Source organism: Astatotilapia calliptera, chromosome 7, assembly GCF_900246225.1.
Source record: "Astatotilapia calliptera chromosome 7, fAstCal1.2, whole genome shotgun sequence".
Lineage (NCBI taxonomy): Eukaryota > Metazoa > Chordata > Actinopteri > Cichliformes > Cichlidae > Astatotilapia > Astatotilapia calliptera.
This window is the reverse complement of record NC_039308.1, coordinates 1308383-1315980: the sequence shown is the minus strand read 5'-3', so window position 1 is coordinate 1315980 and position 7598 is coordinate 1308383.

The window sequence follows — 7598 nt, the reverse complement described above, 5'->3', positions numbered from 1 at the left end:
GAGACAATTTGGGGAAGTGGAGCTGAGAAGCGTGCACAGCGTTTCTGTCCCTGCTGTGAAGAACTCGACGGCTGCAGTCATCTCTGACTCACGTTGGCCTTTGAGCTCAGGGCTGATGGTGAAACAAATCTCAGATGTCTTTGTTTAATACTATGTTAGTACACATAAATAACCCAGCACCATGGGGGGCTTACATAAGCACACTGGCTTGTGCTTATGTAACGTCTTTGCCAGAACAAACATGCAGATCAGCAACAATGACATCTCCGTATCGGATCAATCAGGGTGCGACGGAAACCGAGGCCAAAGGAAGCAGAGAGAGAGCTGACAGTATGATGTGCTTACTGTTCTGCCATGGTGAATATAGGAAGATAAAGGGTGTGGGAGTCATTCTGAAGGAGAGAGGACCAGACAGGATCATGAGTCTGAAGCTGGAAATCCAAGTGGTGACGCTGAATGTTGTCAACATCAGTTTACTGTAAAGCAGAGGTGTCCAACTCCAGGCCTCGAGGGCCGGTGTCCTGCAACTTTTCCATGTGTTCCTGCTGCAACACACCTGAATAAAATTAGCAGGTCATTAGCAAGAGTATAGAACGTGACTGCATGCGTGGTGATTCAGCCATTTAATTCATGTTACAGCAGCTCATGAGTGAATGAACACGGTGCAATAAAAGTACATTTGTCCAAACACATACTTCACTTTTATTTACTTGAGTAGGGTTACAGGTTGCCACCTCGGCATGCAGTCAAGTTCGATAGTCTTGCTAATGATCTACTCATTTTATTGAGGTGTGTTGCAGGACAGCCGCCCTCGAGGACTGGAGTTTGAGAACCCTGGTCTAAAGGATGCATTTGGAAATCCAGAAGAGGAAGCAGAAGAAGGATTAATGCTGCACAGAGTTCAGGAAGGAGCTGAGTGGTAGGGAAGAGTCGGCAGGTGACTGGGAAAGTTCAGCTGCAGTGCTGAGTGAAACTGCCAGGAGGTGTTTGCTGTTTCCTCTGAGGAAAGAGGACGAGGAGACTTTGAATACTTTCCTGCTCTTCCTCATTCCTCCACAAAGGACGAGGTAAGAGAGGAGTGCTGAGAGGTGGCAAAGCTGTTGTACGTGAGTGTCGACTCTAAGGAAGAAGTCTAAGTTGCTTGAAGACGTTTCACCTCTCATCCGAGAAGCTTCTTCAGTTCAGAACTGAAGAAGCTGAAGGGGAGACGACAGAGATGGGAGCAGCAAAGTCTTCCTGAGTCTCCGGGTTCGATGGGCTCGCCTTTCAGCTTCAGATATTAAATAATGATTTTATAATCCATTCTTTCTTTCTGCAGTTTTCTCAGCATTTTAAGCCAATCCTGTGAGTGAGCTCTGAGCTCGCTGTCAGCCTTCCTTCCAAACTCATTAAAGGCACAAGAAGCATCAGGTGGCCGTGGACAGGAGCACATTTTTCAGATTCTGGTTTCAGCTCCACTGCTAACACGCGGTGTGATTTATTACAGTCTGAAGTGACTCATATGCCCTCCATTCATCTGTAACAGCCGTCTTATCTCTGGCACACCGATTCCTCAGCCTAGCTCATCATAGACGAGTCCTTTCATGTGCACCTGATTGTTGCTGCCACGTTTGGTTCCAAGTGAGAAAACAGAATATTCGTTTAGCAGAATTCACTCAAAGATACTTCATGTAAGAGCTGATGAGACAAAGTTAATGGTCAAAGATGTCATCTGTATATTTAGTAACGAGATGACAGGCAGCACCACATGAATGGTTTCATCTTACATAAACTGGAAGTAGCTGGCCTTTTCCTCCTTGAGTCATATAATTGGTCATACTTTTAGTACCGTCTCATACAGTCCAGCGATGTGTTGCCGACCCATATGTGCTGTGATTTCTACGTCACTTAGCGTTGCTTTGCTTACATTTGACCTCTGATTTTTTGATCAAATCCGATGTTTTTGTCTGCTCGTTCACACTACAAATAAAATGCGACAGCAAACGCGCTCTAGTGTGAACGCTCAAAGCGCCACATGCGCAAAAGAAGACGTCACACACAACGCGCTCTGTTTAGACCCAGAGTACAGTATTGTTTGACTGATGACCTTAATATAAAGACTTCGGACTTGACGTTTCCCAATTTTTGCTTTAAGTTATTTTGTTATTGACATAATAATGTAAATAACCTAATAATGATCCTTATTGCTGTTTTAGAGGAGCGCTGCTTCAAAGGATAGCTGCAGATTTCTGTCAGAATCTGCAGATTATACAGAACAAAGAAAATGTTCACGTTTCTCCAACGCTGTCTTCACTGACATCTACACTGGTTGGACAGGAAGCGTTCGTGATGTCTTCTCCGGAGCTGATAATTGGCGTCTGTCTTGTGTCGGTGACGTAAAAGACAGATTTAATGCGACCTGACCGTTCAAACAGCAGTCGCTTTCTAAAACATCGGATATGTATGGGATTCAGCACCACATACGAAAGTGACCCAGATCGGATTTGATGCCCTTTCGCCTGCAGTGTGAACGTAGCCTTGGTGAGGTACGGCGTAACAAGCTGCTCTAATAAACCCAGCAGAGACTCATACGTGCTGGAAGAGTGAAAACGTGGCACTTCCAGATTATTCTAAAACCTCTGCAGCCAACAGTTTTAGTTTGTATTCTCTCAGCTGTAGACTCTGTTAAAGGATTTAAGTATTTAAATATTAGAAAATGAACTCAAACAAGCTTAGTCTACCTACAAAGTTGATGAGGTCTGCAAGTACAGCGTGGGTGTCCGTGTTTAGGATCAGATACAGGAAAAAAAAATACTCGAGGAATAAAGCTGCATCAGGAATGTAGATGTATCACTGATGCTAAAGATTTCATACACTGAGAAACATTAAACCCTCCTACTCGTCCACAGAGGACTGAGCGATCTTCCAGGAATGGTGATGGTGGAGAATTGATTGGTTGGCAGGCATCGATAATCAATAATCAAGTTCCAGGTTCCCCAAACAAAGTGACTCTCTCCTCCAGGATGAATGTTATTTCTCGGTTCAACCCACTTTCAGCCTGGCGCATTAGTATAAATAGTGGCCATTTGAGCATTCCTGGATCGCTTACCTGTGATCTCCTTTTTGGTCACCTGACTTCCCTTTGGCGTTGCAGAGATCATTCTGAAGCCTCCGTCGCGGCTGGTAGGTGTGTACTCATTGTAGTGCGTACATTACCTTACTTGGTGGTAAACAGATATTGTTTTTAGGTCATAGCTGTGGAAGCCTCCTATGAGCCACTCTGCTCATGTTTCATGACGCGCTTTACTCAGTACGTAATTCAATTTTGTTACGATCTCTGCCTTTTGTTGTTCTTTTATAGTAATTATTATGCTTTGCAGGAAGTGTGGGCCTTAGTTTTAGGCAACGCCACGCTAACTGAAGTGCTGCTGCTTTGCTTTGACCGTCTGTTCCCGTTGCGAGGTTTCTTTTCCTGCTGCTGCCAGCTTTTCAAAGTGGACGTCGGCGTGGACAGCGGCCATATGCATGCCAGTTATGGGAGTCAGCTGGCGTACATATTAATTGACCGGATGATTAACTTATAGTCGGGCAGACGGCAAGTTGGAGCAATGCGGCGATTCCGTTTGCTCCAGATTTTAAAGTTTGAACTCGATTGTATTGTATGTTGTTTTTTAGTTTGGATTTTTGTTACGCCACTGGTGGGAGGCCCTTTTTCTTGCTGCAGATCACCAGTGTGGTCCTGCAGTTGGGTTATTCTCCAGCGCTACATTAGTTTTGTTGTAATATATTAAAATTTTCTTTATTCTTTTTTTCAGATGCGGAGTGCCGACGTGGAGGAGATGAGGGTGGTGGGATCCTTTGAGTGTACACACCTGCCTTGTTTAGTTTATTAGTGTGAGTGTGTGATTTTGTGTTGCACTTGTGTCTTGGTGTGTTTTCTTTTTGAGTTTGTGCGTGGCATCCCTGCCCCTCCACTGGTAAGCCTCAGCTCTGAATACCTTTTTAAGCATATCTGTACATGGATATTTATGATTGTGCTTTTATACGGTGTTTTAAATAATTATTAATAAATTGTCAACTTGTTTTACCATTGAACCTCGTCTCTGTACTGAGTATAACAAACCTAACTGCCTTCTTGGTGATTAGTGTTACTTCCAGTATTCTCTGGGTGAAATTCCCAGAGTGGCGTTGTCTTTTAAACTGTGAAGAGTATTTACTTTATTCTCCAGCACAAATTAATCATTAAGCAACACAATCGACACATCAGAGTTACACCTGTTAAAGTGTTGGGGGGTAAATTTAGAACTGGGTTCTAGATGTCCTGTTCCAAATTGGGCGCTCCTGGTTTCTGGATAGTCGGGGAGGACATCCTGCCCTAAACCCCACCAAGCAGCATGAACGTTGTTTATGTCATTCACATTATTCACTGAGAAGCAGCTCACAGTGCCTCCTGCTGAACTGCAGCCAGTGTGTGTTTGCGAGGCCAACAAGAAGTGCAATACCTCCCCTCAACTGACTGCACACGCACAAGAAAAATTCAATAATGAAAGCCAATATTTTGATTAGAAGAATAAAACTAGAGTGTCTGAAACTGTAACCCAGTAAATTCGATTGCTGTATTGTGCCGGCCTCTGAGCATTCACTGAATTACCTCTTAAATGTCCTGAGAACAAAATCACATCTCTCACAGCTCAAGTTGAAAAAATAGAGGACTGAATAAAGAAGCATCTTCAGCTGTTTACTGAACACTGTGCAGGATTCATTTTAGCGACGACTTCCTCATTCAAACAAAACACACTGAAAAAGCCAGAACAGCAACAACACACACATTTCAGATTTAATGAGGAAGTCTCAGAGCAGAAAAGACGAATGATTCTCTTTTCAAGTCTGCTCACACTTCACCTTTTATTCAACAGACGTAAATGTGAAGAGCTCCGACAGCCCCCCACCCCTGCTCGGCTCTGCCCCCACCACATGGCAGGTGGGGAATGCTGAGGACGATTAGGTGGAGGAAGGCAGAAAGCCTGGGCTTAGCACAGAATACAGCAGTGGACCAAACGTTCTGATGAATCGCCTTCAGTTTTCTTCACACACTGAGCTTTTTAGATGTACTAGCTTATCTGTCACGGCCTTATAAGCCCAAAACAAAAAAAATAGTCCAATAAAGGCCGTGGGTGGAAACAGGTGGTTCGTCCCAGAACGCACTTCCAGCTTGATTCTTAAAAAAATAAATAAATAAAAAAAAGGTTTGTTTCGTGCTAAAATTTAAACCTAAAGTCAACCCAATCATTTTTGCAACTTGGACATGAAAGTTAAATTAATTTGTTCCCAAGTGTTCAATCTTAAACCCTCGGTCGTTTCCATCGCACCCCATCCGTTAATCCATCAATTAATGGGAGGCTTTTCCAAAAGCAAGATTACAGATTTAAATAGCAAATCTAAAAGTTCTTACTGTTCTAAATTATGATTCATAAGAAGTAAGCAAAAATGGCCACAGCATTATAGCTGAAACACCAGCACAGTCTAGCTGCTTCCCTGCTCTGTGTGTTTAGTTACTCCTCAGACCGGAGTCGGTGAATTGCAGCTCGACCCCACACCACGCAGAGCACTGTAGGCAGCCAGGCTCCTGTAGACTGTGGCCCTGTTAGCTCTCCCCCAGCAGGACTTTCAGAGCAGCTGGAAATGAAGCCCTATGAACTGCATCCTCACTTACCCGAAGTCTCAACCTCAGTGGCTGCTGGTCATCAGCAGAGAGGAGGCGGCGAGAGATCCTCAGTGATGTCATCAGGATATATTCTGCACATTAGCTGATTCTTTGTTTACAAGCCTCTGAGATGTAGCTGAAGCAGGCATGATGGTGCGCTGGAGAAACCTGGAGTCACAAGAGCAGAAATTTCTGACGCTCTCGTGGTTAAAGGAACTTTAATCATCCTTTCAACACGTCAAATTTACTGATACATGCGGCAGGTCCAATGTCATCAATGCAGTCGTCGATGAGCGGTAAAGGAGATGCGCCAGGAAGCGTTACAGCGTTCCCGTTGCTCAGGTCTGTAGCATCCTAGACTTTGATCAGCTTTTATGTGCAGTGACATGGAGAACTCCATGAGCTACAGCGTCTAACAAGAGATTCCACTTCCTTTTTCATAACCTCTTTTTATTGGGTTAGCATGTTATGTACGCTGTTTAATATGTGCAGGATTGGTGAGAACAACCACCACAAACCTTTAACAAACAGAAGAAATGCCCAAGAGCAGGAGGAGAGAGCCCAGCCACATGCAGGCTTCGATCCTGGCTGGTAACACTCAGTAAGACTTAACTAGTGAGTGAGACAATAGACCCATCAGGAAAGAGCTGACTGATCTGAGAGATCATGTGAGCAGCGGTTTCACTTCCTCGTACTCCTATACAGTGGCGTGTCCAGCGGGGTGGCCTGGGGGGGCACAGGCCATCCCCCCAACCAGACTGGCCACCCCAGGTGCCACCCCGAAGCTAAAACAATAAAATTCAATCAAATATCAAATGTACGATCATGTTAATGATGATAATAATGGATTGGATTTATATAGCGCTTTTCAAGGCACCCAAAGCACTTTACAATGCCACTATTCATTCACTCTCACATTCACACACTGGGGGAGGCAGCTAGAGTTGTAGCCACAGCTGCCCTGGGGCAGACTGACAGAAGCCAGGCTGCCATATCGCACCATCGGCCCCTGTGGCCAACACCAGTAGGCGGTAGGGTAAAGTGTCTTGCCCAAGGACACAACGACCAGGACAGAGAGCCCAGGGATCAAACCGGCGACCTTCCGGTTTTCACAGTGAAGCTCAGATATCCGAGTGTAAGTGAATGCAGCATCGGCTTCTGCACTATGAGCATCACCTTAGCAAAGGTAGGAGAGCCAAGCACGAAAGACGGTGTTCTGGGAATCCATCCTACCTGGCAAACCATCCTACCCGTTGTTTCTGCGCATGCGCACAACACGAAATTCAGTGCCAAACCATCCTACCTTTGTGAATGTCACCTACAAGCAGACTTAAACGGCTAAAATTTAGTGGCAAATCGTCCTACTTTTGTTAATAACAGCTACAAGTATACTCTGATGGGCAAAGTTAGGTGGCAAACCGTCATACCTACTTAAATTGGTGCTGGAATTACTCTGTGACAGCAGAAATGTGCATAAACTACTTACGGTAGGACGTTTTGCCAAAGTAGGATGGTTTGTCAGAAAACAATTTTCGGCGAAAGAAAATGAGGAGAGAATAAATGTCCCGGTACGTAATATTAAGTTTGTTGAGTTTAGTAAACTTCGGTGAAATTAGAATACAAAGAAAAAAATAACACTTGAAGAATTATTGCAGCCGTGGAATATTTCAGACAGTATGCTACTGAGGGAGCTAACATAAGAGTTATGAGTTATAAGATATAATCCAAGTCGTAACATTGCTGTATGGAGCTGCAGATTTGGTTGCAGGTTAAAGGCCGGTCTGTGAAAATATTGTCGGGCATAAACCGGTCCGTGGCGCAGAAAAGGTTGGGGACCGCTGCTTTAAATAATGTTTCCTTTTATAAAAGTAGGATAATGAAAAAACATTTATCATAAAATTTATTATTGACATGT